We start from the raw sequence: 16,010 nt of genomic DNA, 5'->3' as shown, positions 1-16,010 counted from the left end.
CCAATTTTGATTCAATTGATTCAGATTGAAATCCAAGATTCAGAAGCAAATGAGTTTAGGTCCAAAGAAATACACAGCAGGCAACCATTTTCCTCCACACTTTCACATGCAAGGTATTGTGGGATTGCAGTCAGGCTTGAAGTACCTGTTGATGAGTTCTATGAAAATGTAGCCTTGTGGAGGTTTTGTCATGTTTCAGTTGGGACAGCACTTCTTTGCATTGCGCTACAATCGCACACGGGCGCTGTGATGGCCGAGTGGTTAAGGCGTTGGACTTGAAATCCAATGGGGTCTCCCCGCGCAGGTTCGAACCCTGCTTGCAGCGTTTGTTTGGTTCTTTTGGTTCTCATGGTCCATTTTTTAGGGTTGAGGAAATTAACAGGTGCAGGCACACAGATTAGTGAGCTGCTTCCAAGAGGAAAAGCCAAGGACTGGCTTTCTTTGACTTTCAGGCAAAGGAATGATTCCACAGGAGCTTGAAGCCAGGACCTTCTGCTTGTAAAGCAGACATGAGAAGCGGCACACTATGGAACGTCCATGAAGCTGGTGCTCACAACAACTTTTGCAGAAAGATTTTATGGTTGTTTCCCTTTCAAAGTGTAATGACTTCTTGAAGCCTTTGTGCCCAAAGGCCTATGTGCTGTGATGGCTGTGAGGTTAAGGCGTTGGACAGGAAATCCAATTCTGATTCAATTGATTCAGATTGAAATCCAAGATTCAGAAGCAAATGAGTTTAGGTGCAAAAAAATACACAGCAGGCAGCCATTTTCCTCCACACATTCACATGCAAGGTATTGTGGGATAGCAGTCAGGCCTGAACTACCTGTTGATGAGTACTATCAAAATTTAGGCTTGTGGAGGTATGGTTATATTTCAGTTGGGACGGCAGTTCTTAGCTTAGCGCTAACCTGGCACCCTTGGGAGCTGTGATGGCCGAGTGGTTATCGCTTTGCATTGGTTCTTTTGGTTCTTTTGGTTCCTTTTTAATGGGTGAGGAAATGAAGAAGTGCAGGCACAAAGACAAGTGCCAAGAGCAAAAGCCAAGGACTGGCTATCATTGACTTTAAGGCAGAAGAATGATTCCACTGGGGTTTGAACCCAGGACCTTCTGCGTGTAAAGCACACGTGATAACCGCTACACTAGGGAACCCACAGGATGTGTGTGCTCACAACAACTTTTGCAGAAAGATTTAATGTGATGGTTCTTTTTCAAGGGGTGAGGAAATGAACAAGTGCAGACAGCCAACCTGCTGTGATGGCCGAGAGGTTAAGGTGTTGGACTCGAAATCCAATGGGGTTTCCCCGCGCAGGTTCGAACCCTGCTCGCAGCGTCGAACCCTGCTCGCAGCGTAAGCCTTCTTTAAGGGTTTTCGACAAAATCTATGGAAACAAGCAGAATGCACTAGCTTCCAATGAGCACTGCAATAACCGATTTCCCTTTCCGAGCCAGCGTGTTGACACTTTGAATCCACTGCATCGGCATTTAAAGCAGTCTGGACTTGATTCATCTCAAACACGAGCTGAAAAACAAGCTTGATGTGCAGGTTTTTAACACATACAGTGGGCCCATTGATTCCCATTGAAATCCAAGATTCAGAAGCAAATGAGTTTTGGTCCAAAGAAATACACAGCAGGCAACCATTTTCCTCCACACTTTCACATGCAAGGTATTGTGGGATTGCAGTCAGGCTTGAAGTACCTGTTGATGAGTTCTATGAAAATGTAGCCTTGTGGAGGTTTTGTCATGTTTCAGTTGGGACAGCACTTCTTTACATTGCGCTACAATCGCACACGGGCGCTGTGATGGCCGAGTGGTTAAGGCGTTGGACTTGAAATCCAATGGGGTCTCCCCGCGCAGGTTCGAACCCTGCTTGCAGCGTTTGTTTGGTTCTTTTGGTTCTCATGGTCCATTTTTTAGGGTTGAGGAAATTAACAGGTGCAGGCACACAGATTAGTGAGCTGCTTCCAAGAGCAAAAGCCAAGGACTGGCTTTCTTTGACTTTCAGGCAAAGGAATGATTCCACAGGGGCTTGAAGCCAGGACCTTCTGCTTGTAAAGCAGACATGAGAAGCGGCACACTATGGAACGTCCATGAAGCTGGTGCTCACAACAACTTTTGCAGAAAGATTTTATGGTTGTTTCCCTTTCAAAGTGTAATGACTTCTTGAAGCCTTTGTGCCCAAAGGCCTATGTGCTGTGATGGCTGTGAGGTTAAGGCGTTGGACAGGAAATCCAATTTTGATTCAATTGATTCAGATTGAAATCCAAGATTCAGAAGCAAATGAGTTTAGGTGCAAAAAAATACACAGCAGGCAGCCATTTTCCTCCACACATTCACATGCAAGGTATTGTGGGATAGCAGTCAGGCCTGAACTACCTGTTGATGAGTACTATCAAAATTTAGGCTTGTGGAGGTATGGTTATATTTCAGTTGGGACGGCAGTTCTTAGCTTAGCGCTAACCTGGCACCCTTGGGAGCTGTGATGGCCGAGTGGTTATCGCTTTGCATTGGTTCTTTTGGTTCTTTTGGTTCCTTTTTAATGGGTGAGGAAATGAAGAAGTGCAGGCACAAAGACAAGTGCCAAGAGCAAAAGCCAAGGACTGGCTATCATTGACTTTAAGGCAGAAGAATGATTCCACTGGGGTTTGAACCCAGGACCTTCTGCGTGTAAAGCAGACGTGATAACCGCTACACTATGGAACCCACAGGATGTGCGTGCTCACAACAACTTTTGCAGAAAGATTTATTGTGATGGTTCTTTTTCAAGGGGTGAGGAAATGAACAAGTGCAGGCAGCCAACCTGCTGTGATGGCCGAGAGGTTTAGGCGTTGGACTCGAAATCCAATGGGGTTTCCCCGCGCAGGTTCGAACCCTCCTCGCAGCGTAAGCCTTCTTTAAGGGTTTTCGACAAAATCTATGGAAACAAGCAGAATGCGCTAGCTTCCAATGAGCACTGCAATAACCGATTTCCCTTTCCGAGCAAGCGTGTTGACACTTTGAATCCACTGCATCGGCATTTAAAGCAGTCTGGACTTGATTCATCTCAAACACGAGCTGAAAAACAAGCTTGATGTGCAAGTTTTTAACACATACAGTGGGCCCATTGATTCCCATTGAAATCCAAGATTCAGAAGCAAATGAGTTTAGGTCCAAAGAAATACACAGCAGGCAACCATTTTCCTCCACACTTTCACATGCAAGGTATTGAGGGATTGCAGTCAGGCTTGAAGTACCTGTTGATGAGTTCTATGAAAATGTAGCCTTGTGGAGGTTTTGTCATGTTTCAGTTGGGACAGCACTTCTTTGCATTGCGCTACGATTGCACACGGGCGCTGTGATGGCCGAGTGGTTAAGGCGTTGGACTTGAAATCCAATGGGGTCTCCCCGCGCAGGTTCGAACCCTGCTTGCAGCGTTTGTTTGGTTCTTTTGGTTCTTTTGGTTCTCATGGTCCATTTTTTAGGGTTGAGGAAATTAACAGGTGCAGGCACACAGATTAGTGAGCTGCTTCCAAGAGCAAAAGCCAAGGACTGGCTTTCTTTGACTTTCAGGCAAAGGAATGATTCCACAGGGGCTTGAAGCCAGGACCTTCTGCTTGTAAAGCAGACAAGAGAAGCGGCACACTATGGAACGTCCATGAAGCTGGTGCTCAAAACAACTTTTGCAGAAAGATTTTATGGTTGTTTCCCTTTCAAAGTGTAATGACTTCTTGAAGCCTTTGTGCCCAAAGGCCTATGTGCTGTGATGGCTGTGAGGTTAAGGCGTTGGACAGGAAATCCAATTTTGATTCAATTGATTCAGATTGAAATCCAAGATTCAGAAGCAAATGAGTTTAGGTGCAAAAAAATACACAGCAGGCAGCCATTTTCCTCCACACATTCACATGCAAGGTGTTGTGGGATAGCAGTCAGGCCTGAACTACCTGTTGATGAGTACTATCAAAATTTAGGCTTGTGGAGGTATGGTTATATTTCAGTTGGGACGGCAGTTCTTAGCTTAGCGCTAACCTGGCACCCTTGGGAGCTGTGATGGCCGAGTGGTTATCGCTTTGCATTGGTTCTTTTGGTTCTTTTGGTTCCTTTTTAATGGGTGAGGAAATGAAGAAGTGCAGGCACAAAGACAAGTGCCAAGAGCAAAAGCCAAGGACTGGCTATCATTGACTTTAAGGCAGAAGAATGATTCCACTGGGGTTTGAACCCAGGACCTTCTGCGTGTAAAGCAGACGTGATCACCGCTACACTATGGAACCCACAGGAAGACTGTGCTCACAACAACTTTTGCAGAAAGATTTAATGTGATGGTTCTTTTTCAAGGGGTGAGGAAATGAACAAGTGCAGGCAGCCAACTTGCTGTGATGGCCGAGAGGTTAAGGCGTTGGACTCGAAATCCAATGGGGTTTCCCCGCGCAGGTTCGAACCCTGCTCGCAGCGTAAGCCTTCTTTAAGGGTTTTCGACAAAATCTATGGAAACAAGCAGAATGCACTAGCTTCCAATGAGCACTGCAATAACCGATTTCCCTTTCCGAGCAAGCGTGTTGACACTTTGAATCCACTGCATCGGCATTTAAAGCAGTCTGGACTTGATTCATCTCAAACACGAGCTGAAAAACAAGCTTGATGTGCAGGTTTTTAATACAGTGGGCCCATTGATTCCCATTGAAATCCAAGATTCAGAAGCAAATGAGTTTAGGTCCAAAGAAATACACAGCAGGCAACCATTTTCCTCCACACTTTCACATGCAAGGTATTGTGGGATTGCAGTCAGGCTTGAAGTACCTGTTGATGAGTTCTATGAAAATGTAGCCTTGTGGAGGTTTTGTCATGTTTCAGTTGGGACAGCACTTCTTTACATTGCGCTACAATCGCACACGGGCGCTGTGATGGCCGAGTGGTTAAGGCGTTGGACTTGAAATCCAATGGGGTCTCCCCGCGCAGGTTCGAACCCTGCTTGCAGCGTTTGTTTGGTTCTTTTGGTTCTTTTGGTTCTCATGGTCCATTTTTTAGGGTTGAGGAAATTAACAGGTGCAGGCACACAGATTAGTGAGCTGCTTCCAAGAGCAAAAGCCAAGGACTGGCTTTCTTTGACTTTCAGGCAAAGGAATGATTCCACAGGGGCTTGAAGCCAGGACCTTCTGTTTGTAAAGCAGACATGAGAAGCGGCACACTATGGAACGTCCATGAAGCTGGTGCTCACAACAACTTTTGCAGAAAGATTTTATGGTTGTTTCCCTTTCAAAGTGTAATGACTTCTTGAAGCCTTTGTGCCCAAAGGCCTATGTGCTGTGATGGCTGTGAGGTTAAGGCGTTGGACAGGAAATCCAATTTTGATTCAATTGATTCAGATTGAAATCCAAGATTCAGAAGCAAATGAGTTTAGGTGCAAAAAAATACACAGCAGGCAGCCATTTTCCTCCACACATTCACATGCAAGGTATTGTGGGATAGCAGTCAGGCCTGAACTACCTGTTGATGAGTACTATCAAAATTTAGGCTTGTGGAGGTATGGTTATATTTCAGTTGGGACGGCAGTTCTTAGCTTCGCGCGAACCTGGCACCCTTGGGAGCTGTGATGGCCGAGTGGTTATCGCTTTGCATTGGTTCTTTTGGTTCTTTTGGTTCTTTTGGTTCTTTTGGTTCCTTTTTAATGGGTGAGGAAATGAAGAAGTGCAGGCACAAAGACAAGTGCCAAGAGCAAAAGCCAAGGACTGGCTATCATTGACTTTAAGGCAGAAGAATGATTCCACTGCGGTTTGAACCTAGGACCTTCTGCGTGTAAAGCAGACGTGATAACCGCTACACTATGGAACCCACAGGATGAGTATGCTCACAACAACTTTTGCAGAAAGATTTAATGTGATGGTTCTTTTTCAAGGGGTGAGGAAATGAACAAGTGCAGGCAGCCAACCTGCTGTGATGGCCGAGAGGTTAAGGCGTTGGACTCGAAATCCAATGGGGTTTCCCCGCGCAGGTTCGAACCCTGCTCACAGCGTAAGCCTTCTTTAAGGGTTTTCGACAAAATCTATGGAAACAAGAAGAATGCACTAGCTTCCAATGAGCACTGCAATAACCGATTTCCCTTTCCGAGCAAGCGTGTTGACACTTTGAATCCACTGCATCGGCATTTAAAGCAGTCTGGACTTGATTCATCTCAAACACGAGCTGAAAAACAAGCTTGATGTGCAGGTTTTTAACACATACAGTGGGCCCATTGATTCCCATTGAAATCCAAGATTCAGAAGCAAATGAGTTTAGGTCCAAAGAAATACACAGCAGGCAACCATTTTCCTCCACACTTTCACATGCAAGGTATTGTGGGATTGCAGTCAGGCTTGAAGTACCTGTTGATGAGTTCTATGAAAATGTAGCCTTGTGGAGGTTTTGTCATGTTTCAGTTGGGACAGCACTTCTTTGCATTGCGCTACGTCTGTACATGTTCGCTGTAATGGCCGCGTGGTTAAGGCGTTGGACTTGAAATCCAATGGGGTCTCCTCGTGCAGGTTCGAACCCTCTTGCAGCGTTCGTTTGGTTCTCATGGTCCCTTTTTAAGGGTGGAGGAAATTAACAGGTGCAGGCACACAGATTAGTGAGCTGCTTCCAAGAGCAAAAGCCAAGGACTGGCTTTCTTTGACTTTCAGGCAAAGGAATGATTCCACAGGGGCTTGAAGCCAGGACCTTCTGCTTGTAAAGCAGACATGGGAAGCGGCACACTATGGAACCTCCATGAAACTGGTGCTCACAACAACTTTTGCAGAAAGATTTTATGGTTGTTTCCCTTTCAAAGTGTAATGACTTCTTGAAGCCTTTGTGCCCAAAGGCCTATGTGCTGTGATGGCTGTGAGGTTAAGGCGTTGGACAGGAAATCCAATTTTGATTCAGATTGAAATCCAAGATTCAGAAGCAAATGAGTTTAGGTGCAAAAAAATACACAGCAGGCAGCCATTTTCCTCCACACATTCACATGCAAGGTATTGTGGGATAGCAGTCAGGCCTGAACTACCTGTTGATGAGTACTATCAAAATTTAGGCTTGCGGAGGTATGGTTATATTTCAGTTGGGACGGCAGTTCTTAGCTTAGCGCTAACCTAGCACCCTTGGGAGCTGTGATGGCCGAGTGGTTATCGCTTTGCATTGGTTCTTTTGGTTCCTTTTTAATGGGTGAGGAAATGAAGAAGTGCAGGCACAAAGACAAGTGCCAAGAGCAAAAGCCAAGGACTGGCTATCATTGACTTTAAGACAGAAGAATGGTTCCACTGGGGCTTGAACCCAGGACCTTCTGCGTGTAAAGCAGACGTGATAACCGCTACACTATGGAACCTTAAGGGAATCAGCGCTCAGAACAACATTTGCAGAAAGATTTCATGTTTGTTTCCCTTTCAAAGGGTAATGACTTTTTGAAGCCTTGGTGGCCTGCAGTGTATATGCTCTGATGGCCGAGTGGTTAAGGCGTTGGACTTGAAATTCAATGGGGTTTCCCCGCGCAGGTTCGAACCCTGCTCGCAGCGCAAGCTGTCGTTAAGGGTTTTCCACTAAATGCATGGAGACAAGCAGATCGCATTGGCTACCAAAGAGCACTCCATTAACCGCGTTTCCCGTTCCACGCATGCGTGTTGACACTGTGAGTCAACTGCGCCAGCATTTAAAGCAGTCTCGACTCGTTTCTTGTGCAAACACAAGCTGAAAAACAAGATTCACGTGCAGCTTTAAGATGTACAGTCGGCCCATTGAAACCCAAGATTCAGAAGCAAATGACTTTAGGGGCAAGAAAATACACAGCAGGCAGCCATTTTCCTCCACACATTTACATGCAAGGTATTGTGGGATAGCAGTCTGGCCAGAAGTACCTGTTGATGAGTTCTATCGAAATTTAGGCTTGCAGAGGTATTGTTATATTTCAGTTGGGAGGGCAGTTCTCAGCTTAGCGCTAACCTGGCACCCTTGGGAGCTGTGATGGCCGAGTGGTTATGGCTTTGTATTGGTTCCTTTGATTCTTTTGGTTCCTTTTTAATGGGTGAGGAAATGAAGAAGTGCAGGCACAAAGACAAGTGCCAAGAGCAAAAGCCAAGGACTGGCTATCATTGACTTTAAGACAAAACAATGGTTCCACTGGGGCTTGAACCCAGGACCTTCTGCGTGTAAAGCAGACGTGATAACCGCTACACGATGGAACCTTAAGGAAACTGGCGCTCAGAACAACATTTGCAGAAAGAGTTGATGTTTGTTTCCCTTTCAAAGGGTAATGACTTTTTGAAGCCTTGGTGCCCAGAGGCCTATGTGCTGTGATGGCCGAGAGGCAGAGATGCTCTCACAAGTCTTTGGTCACGAGTCCAAGTCAAGTCTCAAGTCTTTGGTCACAAGGTCAAGTCTCAAGTCTCTTATGGTTGTAATGAGCGTTCTATCATCTGCTGCATGCCATCCGGACTGCTTCGAACACTGCATAGCTATATCTGAGGAATTCAAAGCATGTACTGTATTATCATCACTCCTTTATCTATTAGCATACAGTATCAGCATTGATTAGTTGTTTGGTATAACGAGCGTGCGTCTACGTTTAAGTAGGAAATAACCGTGTTGTATCCTTCTAACGTAATTTACATTGCAACTGAACTGTCTGATCACGCCGAATCACTGATAACGCCAAGAGAAATTTATGACGATTCAGAAAATCTATAACTTTTTAAAGGCTTAAAACAATCCTATGGTGGGACTTTTGCCATTTATGGACGGTGCGACAGAAACTTTCGGTGCCGTTGAACTTAATCGAATGCTTTTATTTATATCGTTCGAATGACCAAGTGCCGTTAAAAAGCAAATTGTATGGCTTTGTGCTATTCGCGTATGCTAGCTACATCATGCTAATATCGTACAGGGACCACTTAGTTATTGTAAGTTTGATCACCTCTACTGTGAAGTAAAAAAGTGGACAAATTACGTTTTCTGTGAGAAATGTATTGGCGAACTCACGTGCACACACAGCGGTCTACATTCCGAAGCTCCACTTTGCCCTCCCTATCAAAAGGAAAGTTATTTCAAAATGTCAAGTCTGGTAAGGTATCTAACTGGCAAGCATACTGTTAGAGCTAAATGTATTAAAGGGGACCTAAGCTCATTTCCACTCTCTATATACATATTCATTCTGGGATTCACTAGAGTAGCTTTTCATGATTCACAGATCAAAAAAACCTCTTTATTTATCTGTACAGAGCTCTAAATTGCGACCATTTTGCATATGCTCCTGAAATGTAATCTGTGCGACCTGGAAATATATGTGTCGAGTAGAAAAAACCTTTTGAAACCGAGCGTTCATAGCTGGATTTTTTTTTCTCACAGCGATACCGTTAACTATCATTCGTGTACCAATTTTTTTTAATGCACAATTATACCGCACATATTACATATAATCGCTTAAAGAACCCCAAGATATCAATGAGCACAAAAAAGACGTTAATTGTTGCTTAGTAACGTTAGCCTCATAGCAGTTTAGCACGCTCAACATTCCACCAATGTTAAGTCAATGGAGGTCGTTTTTTAAAGCTTTATAGTTTAAAATGTATAAATCTAGAAAAAGCAACCTGACCAGTATAGTTTATGGTGGCCACATGTCTAGCTTAAAAACTGCAGGAGATACGTCCGGAAGAACCAGGAATAATTATGATGAATAACGATTATATAGAAGAACAGTTTGCGTCTTCGGCAAGCAAACTAATTATAGTACTAAGATCTGGATGATATAACGTTAACTACCACTTCTTATGTGTAGCAACTAGCAAAGTCCATTGGCATTCGTTAGTCTATTTCTAAGATGCTAAACATATTTGCTAACCGTCAGGCGCTAACGTTAACTTCATTACCAAGTGACTGACATATCTGGGTGCGTTTTCAGGTGCCTGATGAAGTTGGATGTGGTCGATCCAGCATCCTTTATGTAGATCCCACAGACTTTGCATTTAGCCATCCTTTTCTTTGGGCTTTGTGTCAAATTAGTATAGCCAAAGGCTATAACAAATGGCACAGCAGTAGCAGGTGTGCTCGTCTTACAGTCATCTGTGGTCATGGCGGCGTGTGCCAGATGCCTAAGGTTACGTATTGATGGAGGGAATGACATTCAGCTCGCCAGACATTTCCTTAATGCGCCAAAAAAAGAAAAAGAGAAAAAAAAGATTGTTCCCGAGTCGCAAACCTCGAGTCCAAGTCAAGTCTGAAGTCTTTTGAGCACGAGACTCGAGTCAAGTCTCAAGTCACAGAGTGTGCGACTTAAGTGCGACTTTGAGCCCTGCTCGCAGCGTTCTTTTGGTTCTCATGGTCCCTTTTTAAGGGTTGAGGAAGTTAACAGGTGCAGGCACTCAGACAAGTGAGCTGCTTCCAAGAGCAAAAGCCAAGGACTGGCTTTCTTTGACTTTAATTTAAAGCAATGATTCCACCAGGGCTCGAACCCAGGACCTTCTGCGTGTAAAGCAGACGTGATAACCGCTACACTATGGAACCGTAAGGAAACGCGCTCAGAACAACATTTGCAGAAAGATTTGATGTTTGTTTCCCTTTCAAAGGGTAATGACTTTTTGAAGCCTTGGTGCCCAGAGGCCAATGTTCTGTGATGGCCGAGTGGTTAAGGCGTTGGACTTGAAATCCAATGGGGTTTTCCCGCGCAGGTTCGAACCCTGCCTCTTTAAGGGTTTTCTACTAAATGCATGGAGACAAGCAGAACGCACTGGCTACCGAAGAGCACTGCATTAACTGGGTTTCCCTTTCCACGCATGCGTGTTGACACTGTGAGTCCACTGCGCCAGCATTTAAAGCAGTCTTGACTTGTTTCATGTGCAAACACAAGCTGAAAAACAAGATTCACGTGCAGCTTTAAGATGTACAGTCGCCCATTGAAACCCAAGATTCAGAAGCGAATGACTTTAGGGGCAAGAAAATACACAGCAGGCAGCCATTTTCCTCCACACATTTACATGCAAGGTATTGTGGGATAGCAGTCAGGCCAGATCTACCTGTTGATGATTTCTATCGAAATTTAGGCTTGCAGAGGTATTGTTATATTTCAGTTGGGAGGGCAGTTCTCAGCTTAGCGCTAACCTGGCACCCTTGGGAGCTGTGATGGCCGAGTGGTTATGGCTTTTTATTGGTTCTTTTGATTCTTTTGGTTCCTTTTTAATGGGTGAGGAAATGAAGACGTGCAGGCACGCAGACAAGTGGGCTGCTTCCAAGAGCGAAAGCCAAGTACTGGATTTCATTGACTTTCAGGCAAGGGAATGATTCCACTGAGGCTTGAACCCAGGACCTTCTGCGTGCGACAAAGAAATGATAACCGCTACACTAGGGCACCTACAGGAGGCTTTCGCCCACAACCTTTTTTTGGTTTGAAATTTTATGTTTGTTTCCCTTTCAAAGTGTAATGACTTCTTGAAGTCTTGGCACCCGGTGGCCAACCTGCTGCGATGGCCGAGAGGTTAAGGCGTTGGACTCGAAATCCAATGGGGTTTCCCCGCGCAGGTTCGAACCCTGCTCGCAGCGAAAGCCTTCTTTAAGGGTTTTCGACAAAATCTAAGGAACAAGCAGAATGCACTAGCTTCCAATGAGCACTGCAATAACCGGATTTCCCTTTCCGAGCAAGCATGTTGACACTTTGAATCCACTGCGCCAGCATTTAAAGCAGTCTGGACTTGATTCATCTCAAACACGAGCTGAAAAACAAGCTTGATGTGCAGGTTTTCAACACGTACAGTGGGCCCATTGATTCCCATTGAAACCCAAGATTGAGAAGCAAATGAGTTTAGGTCCAAAGAAATACACAGCAGGCAACCATTTTCCTCCACGCTTTTACATGCAAGGTATTGTGGGATAGCAGTCAGGCTTGAAGTACCTGTTGATGAGTTCTATGAAAATTTAGCCTTGCAGAGGTTTTGTCATGTTTCAGTTGGGACAGCAGTTCTTTGCATTGCGCTAAGTCAGTGCACACGTGCTGCGATGGCCGAGTGGTTAAGGCGTTGGACTTGAAATCCAATGGGGTCTCCCCGCGCAGGTTCGTACCCTGCTTGCAGCGTTCTTTTGGTTCTCATGGTCCCTTTTTAAGGGTTGACGAAATTAACAGGTGCAGGCACACCGATTAGTGAGCTGCTTCCAAGAGCAAAAGCCAAGGACTGGCTTTCTTTGACTTTCAGGCAAAGGAATGATTCCACAGGGGCCTGAAGCCAGGACCTTCTGCTTGTAAAGCAGACATGAGAAGCGGCACACTATGGAACAACAACAACTAATTTTGCAGAAAGATTTTATGGTTGTTTCCCTTTCAAAGTGTAATGACTTCTTGAAGCCTTTGTGCCCAAAGGCCTATGTGCTGTGATGGCTGTGAGGTTAAGGCGTTGGACAGGAAATCCAATTTTGATTCAATTGATTCAGATTGAAATCCAAGATTCAGAAGCAAATGAGTTTAGGTGCAAAAAAATACACAGCAGGCAGCCATTTTCCTCCACACATTCACATGCAAGGTATTGTGGGATAGCAGTCAGGCCTGAACTACCTGTTGATGAGTACTATCAAAATTTAGGCTTGCGGAGGTATGGTTATATTTCAGTTGGGACGGCAGTTCTTAGCTTCGCGCGAACCTGGCACCCTTGGGAGCTGTGATGGCCGAGTGGTTATGGCTTTGCATTGGTTCTTTTGGTTCCTTTGGTTCTCTCTGGCCAGAAGTACCTGTTGTTGAGTACTATCAAAATTTAGGCTTGCAGAGTTATTGTCATATTTCAGTTGGGAGAGCAGTTCTTGTCATTGCGCGAATGTGGTGCCCTCGGGAGCTGTGAGTGGTTAAGGCGTTGGACTTGAAATCCAATGGGGTTTCCCCGTGTAGCTTCAAACCCTGCTCGCAGCATTCCATTGGTTCTTCTGGTTCTTTTGGTTCTTATTGTTCCTTTTTAAGGGGTGAGGAAATGAACAAGTGCAGGCACAAAGACAAGTGGGCTGCTTCCAAGAGCAAATGCCAAGGACTGGCTTTCATTGACTTTAAGGCAAAAGAATGATTCCACTGGGGCTTGAACCCAGGACCACTGGGTCTACAGAAGACGCGATAACCACCACACTATGGAACCTGAAGAATGCATATGCTCACAACAACTTTTACAGAAAGATTTTATGTAATGGTTCTTTTTCAAGGGGTGAGGAAATGAACAGGTGCAGGCACACAGACAAGTGGGCTGCTTCCAAGAGCGAAAGCCAAGTACTGGATTTCATTGACTTTCAGGCAAGGGAATGATTCCACTGAGGCTTGAACCCAGGACCTTCTGCGTGCGACAAAGAAATGATAACCGCTACACTAGGGCACCTACAGGAGGCTTTCGCCCACAACCTTTTTTTGGTTTGAAATTTTATGTTTGTTTCCCTTTCAAAGTGTAATGACTTCTTGAAGTCTTGGCACCAGGAGGCCAACCTGCTGCGATGGCCGAGAGGTTAAGGCGTTGGACTCGAAATCCAATGGGGTTTCCCCGCGCAGGTTCGAACCCTGCTCGCAGCGTAAGCCTTCTTTAAGGGTTTTCGACAAAATCTAAGGAACAAGCAGAATGCACTAGCTTCCAATGAGCACTGCAATAACCGGATTTCCCTTTCCGAGCAAGCGTGTTGACACTTTGAATCCACTGCGCCAGCATTTAAAGCAGTCTGGACTTGATTCATCTCAAACACGAGCTGAAAAACAAGCTTGATGTGCAGGTTTTTAACACGTACAGTGGGCCCATTGATTCCCATTGAAACCCAAGATTCAGAAGCAAATGAGTTTAGGTCCAAAGAAATACACAGCAGGCAACCATTTTCCTCCACGCTTTCACATGCAAGGTATTGTGGGATAGCAGTCAGGCTTGAAGTACCTGTTGATGAGTTCTATGAAAATTTAGCCTTGCAGAGGTTTTGTCATGTTTCAGTTGGGACAGCAGTTCTTTGCATTGCGCTAAGTCAGTGCACATGTGCTGCGATGGCCGAGTGGTTAAGGCGTTGGACTTGAAATCCAATGGGGTCTCCCCGCGCAGGTTCGAACCCTGCTTGCAGCGTTCTTTTGGTTCTCATGGTCCCTTTTTAAGGGTTGAGGAAATTAACAGGTGCAGGCACACAGATTAGTGAGCTGCTTCCAAGAGCAAAAGCCAAGGACTGGCTTTCTTTGACTTTCAGGCAAAGGAATGATTCCACAGGGGCTTGAAGCCAGAACCTTCTGCTTGTAAAGCAGACATGAGAAGCGGCACACTATGGAACCTCCATGAAACTGGTGCGCACAACAACTTTTGCAGAAAGATTTCTTGAAGCCTTTGTGCCCAAAGGCCTATGTGCTGTGATGGCTGTGAGGTTAAGGCGTTGGACAGGAAATCCAATTTTGATTCAATTGATTCAGATTGAAATCCAAGATTCAGAAGCAAATGAGTTTAGGTGCAAAAAAATACACAGCAGGCAGCCATTTTCCTCCACACATTCACATGCAAGGTATTGTGGGATAGCAGTCAGGCCTGAACTACCTGTTGATGAGTACTATCAAAATTTAGGCTTGCGGAGGTATGGATATATTTCAGTTGGGACGGCAGTTCTTAGCTTAGCGCTAACCTGGCACCCTTGGGAGCTGTGATGGCCGAGTGGTTATCGCTTTGCATTGGTTCTTTTGTTCCTTTGGTTCTCTCTGGCCAGAAGTACCTGTTGATGAGTACTATCAAAATTTAGGCTTGCAGAGTTGTTGTCATATTTCAGTTGGGAGAGCAGTTCTTGGCATTGTGGTAATGTGGTGCCCTCGGGAGCTGTGAGTGGTTATGGCTTTGGACTTGAAATCCAATGGGGTTTCCCAGCGTAGCTTCAAACCCAGCTTGCAGCGTTCCATTGGTTCTTCTGGTTCTTTTGGTTCTTATTTTTCCTTTTTAAGGGGTGAGGAAATGAACAAGTGCAGGCACAAAGACAAGTGGGCTGCTTCCAAGAGCAAAAGCAAGCCCTCTTTAAGGGTTTTCTACTAAACGCATGGAGATAAGCAGAACTCACTCACTTCCAACCAGCACTGCAAAAACCGGGTTTCCCTTTCCAAGCATGTGTGTTGACATTTTGAATCCACTGCATCAGAATTTAAAGCAGCCTGGACTTGTTTCATGTGCAAACACGAGCTGAAAAACAAGCTTGATGTGCAGCTTTAAGACATACAGTCAGCCCATTGCACCTCCAAGATTCAGAAGCAAATTAGTTTGGGTGCAAAAAGAAGACACAGCAGGCAGCCACGTTCCTCCCTGCATTCACAGGCAAGGTGCAACTGCCACTGCACGTATACAATTCCCTATGTTGCTCACAAAGGGTGATTGCTCCAAATATTTTCTAATCAGCAAATTAGTAGTTGTTACAGTGTACAGCCTGCATGTGTTTCTTGCGACCACGCTCGTCCAGCTACAGAGATATGGCTGAGAGTTCGGCTGAAGACCCTTCATGACTTCATCTATCTTCCTCATGCTTATAAATGGCCATCCCAATATATTTTGATTGGCTGCATGCCTGGCAGCCTGGCTTGTGTACAGCCCTATGTGGATGCTAGTCATGCATGAAAGTGTCCTGTTAGGTACATTACGCTGGGTGGGCGACTGCTGTGGATGTCAGGTTGGATGTCAGTATTGCCCGGTGTGTCTTTTCACTTTGGTCCCAGCATGCTGGTCGAGTGTTATCTCAGCTGTCTCAGGCTGAGATAACAACCATAATAGCTGCTCTCTTGTCTGTAAGCAAGTTTGACCCGTGTGTTTATATATAGCATCTTAAATGCTTTATAGTTATGATGTGTATGTGTACATGCCTGCGTATGTCTCCGTAGGTTTTGGTGTATCTAAAATTGGTACATGTGTACTTACAGTAAATGCTTGGAATGTTTTTCTTGACACTTTGTGTAGGTTCATGATGCCGCTTGCATTGAAATAAATTCATTCCTGACTATATACTCAGTGTGCATTTTATTAGGTATTTATTAGACTTATTTTAGACTTATCTTCTGCTGCTGTAGCTTATCAACTTTGAGGTTTGA

The 16,010-nt window shown here is 45.0% G+C and overlaps 21 non-coding genes across 21 annotated transcripts; 14 read left to right on the top strand and 7 right to left on the bottom strand.

Moving 5' to 3' along the window:
- Positions 1-243: 243 nt before the first annotated feature.
- On the top strand, positions 244-325 carry trnas-uga (transfer RNA serine (anticodon UGA)). The gene has a single exon. It is a non-coding gene; the product is annotated as a tRNA-Ser (tRNA).
- Positions 326-1,077: 752 nt separating this feature from the next.
- Positions 1,078-1,150, bottom strand: trnav-uac (transfer RNA valine (anticodon UAC)). The gene has a single exon. It is a non-coding gene; the product is annotated as a tRNA-Val (tRNA).
- Positions 1,151-1,249: 99 nt separating this feature from the next.
- Positions 1,250-1,331, top strand: trnas-cga (transfer RNA serine (anticodon CGA)). Its single transcript has one exon. It is a non-coding gene; the product is annotated as a tRNA-Ser (tRNA).
- Positions 1,332-1,797: 466 nt separating this feature from the next.
- Positions 1,798-1,879, top strand: trnas-uga (transfer RNA serine (anticodon UGA)). Its single transcript has one exon. It is a non-coding gene; the product is annotated as a tRNA-Ser (tRNA).
- A 752-nt stretch (positions 1,880-2,631) lies between these two features.
- On the bottom strand, positions 2,632-2,704 carry trnav-uac (transfer RNA valine (anticodon UAC)). The gene has a single exon. It is a non-coding gene; the product is annotated as a tRNA-Val (tRNA).
- A 99-nt stretch (positions 2,705-2,803) lies between these two features.
- trnas-cga (transfer RNA serine (anticodon CGA)) lies at positions 2,804-2,885 on the top strand. The gene has a single exon. It is a non-coding gene; the product is annotated as a tRNA-Ser (tRNA).
- Positions 2,886-3,332: 447 nt separating this feature from the next.
- On the top strand, positions 3,333-3,414 carry trnas-uga (transfer RNA serine (anticodon UGA)). Its single transcript has one exon. It is a non-coding gene; the product is annotated as a tRNA-Ser (tRNA).
- A 761-nt stretch (positions 3,415-4,175) lies between these two features.
- trnav-uac (transfer RNA valine (anticodon UAC)) lies at positions 4,176-4,248 on the bottom strand. Its single transcript has one exon. It is a non-coding gene; the product is annotated as a tRNA-Val (tRNA).
- A 99-nt stretch (positions 4,249-4,347) lies between these two features.
- Positions 4,348-4,429, top strand: trnas-cga (transfer RNA serine (anticodon CGA)). The gene has a single exon. It is a non-coding gene; the product is annotated as a tRNA-Ser (tRNA).
- Positions 4,430-4,872: 443 nt separating this feature from the next.
- On the top strand, positions 4,873-4,954 carry trnas-uga (transfer RNA serine (anticodon UGA)). Its single transcript has one exon. It is a non-coding gene; the product is annotated as a tRNA-Ser (tRNA).
- A 779-nt stretch (positions 4,955-5,733) lies between these two features.
- Positions 5,734-5,806, bottom strand: trnav-uac (transfer RNA valine (anticodon UAC)). Its single transcript has one exon. It is a non-coding gene; the product is annotated as a tRNA-Val (tRNA).
- Positions 5,807-5,905: 99 nt separating this feature from the next.
- On the top strand, positions 5,906-5,987 carry trnas-cga (transfer RNA serine (anticodon CGA)). Its single transcript has one exon. It is a non-coding gene; the product is annotated as a tRNA-Ser (tRNA).
- A 1,253-nt stretch (positions 5,988-7,240) lies between these two features.
- trnav-uac (transfer RNA valine (anticodon UAC)) lies at positions 7,241-7,313 on the bottom strand. The gene has a single exon. It is a non-coding gene; the product is annotated as a tRNA-Val (tRNA).
- A 105-nt stretch (positions 7,314-7,418) lies between these two features.
- trnas-uga (transfer RNA serine (anticodon UGA)) lies at positions 7,419-7,500 on the top strand. Its single transcript has one exon. It is a non-coding gene; the product is annotated as a tRNA-Ser (tRNA).
- A 593-nt stretch (positions 7,501-8,093) lies between these two features.
- trnav-uac (transfer RNA valine (anticodon UAC)) lies at positions 8,094-8,166 on the bottom strand. The gene has a single exon. It is a non-coding gene; the product is annotated as a tRNA-Val (tRNA).
- A 2,241-nt stretch (positions 8,167-10,407) lies between these two features.
- trnav-uac (transfer RNA valine (anticodon UAC)) lies at positions 10,408-10,480 on the bottom strand. The gene has a single exon. It is a non-coding gene; the product is annotated as a tRNA-Val (tRNA).
- Positions 10,481-10,583: 103 nt separating this feature from the next.
- trnas-uga (transfer RNA serine (anticodon UGA)) lies at positions 10,584-10,666 on the top strand. Its single transcript has one exon. It is a non-coding gene; the product is annotated as a tRNA-Ser (tRNA).
- Positions 10,667-11,430: 764 nt separating this feature from the next.
- trnas-cga (transfer RNA serine (anticodon CGA)) lies at positions 11,431-11,512 on the top strand. Its single transcript has one exon. It is a non-coding gene; the product is annotated as a tRNA-Ser (tRNA).
- A 447-nt stretch (positions 11,513-11,959) lies between these two features.
- Positions 11,960-12,041, top strand: trnas-uga (transfer RNA serine (anticodon UGA)). Its single transcript has one exon. It is a non-coding gene; the product is annotated as a tRNA-Ser (tRNA).
- A 1,379-nt stretch (positions 12,042-13,420) lies between these two features.
- trnas-cga (transfer RNA serine (anticodon CGA)) lies at positions 13,421-13,502 on the top strand. Its single transcript has one exon. It is a non-coding gene; the product is annotated as a tRNA-Ser (tRNA).
- A 447-nt stretch (positions 13,503-13,949) lies between these two features.
- trnas-uga (transfer RNA serine (anticodon UGA)) lies at positions 13,950-14,031 on the top strand. The gene has a single exon. It is a non-coding gene; the product is annotated as a tRNA-Ser (tRNA).
- The last annotated feature ends 1,979 nt before the right edge of the window (positions 14,032-16,010 follow it).

The sequence above is a fragment of the Conger conger genome, chromosome 7 (genome assembly GCF_963514075.1).
Source record: "Conger conger chromosome 7, fConCon1.1, whole genome shotgun sequence".
In the NCBI taxonomy this organism is placed as follows: Eukaryota; Metazoa; Chordata; class Actinopteri; order Anguilliformes; family Congridae; genus Conger; species Conger conger.
Note: the sequence above shows the minus strand (reverse complement) of the source record. Positions and strands in the feature narration are given on the sequence as shown.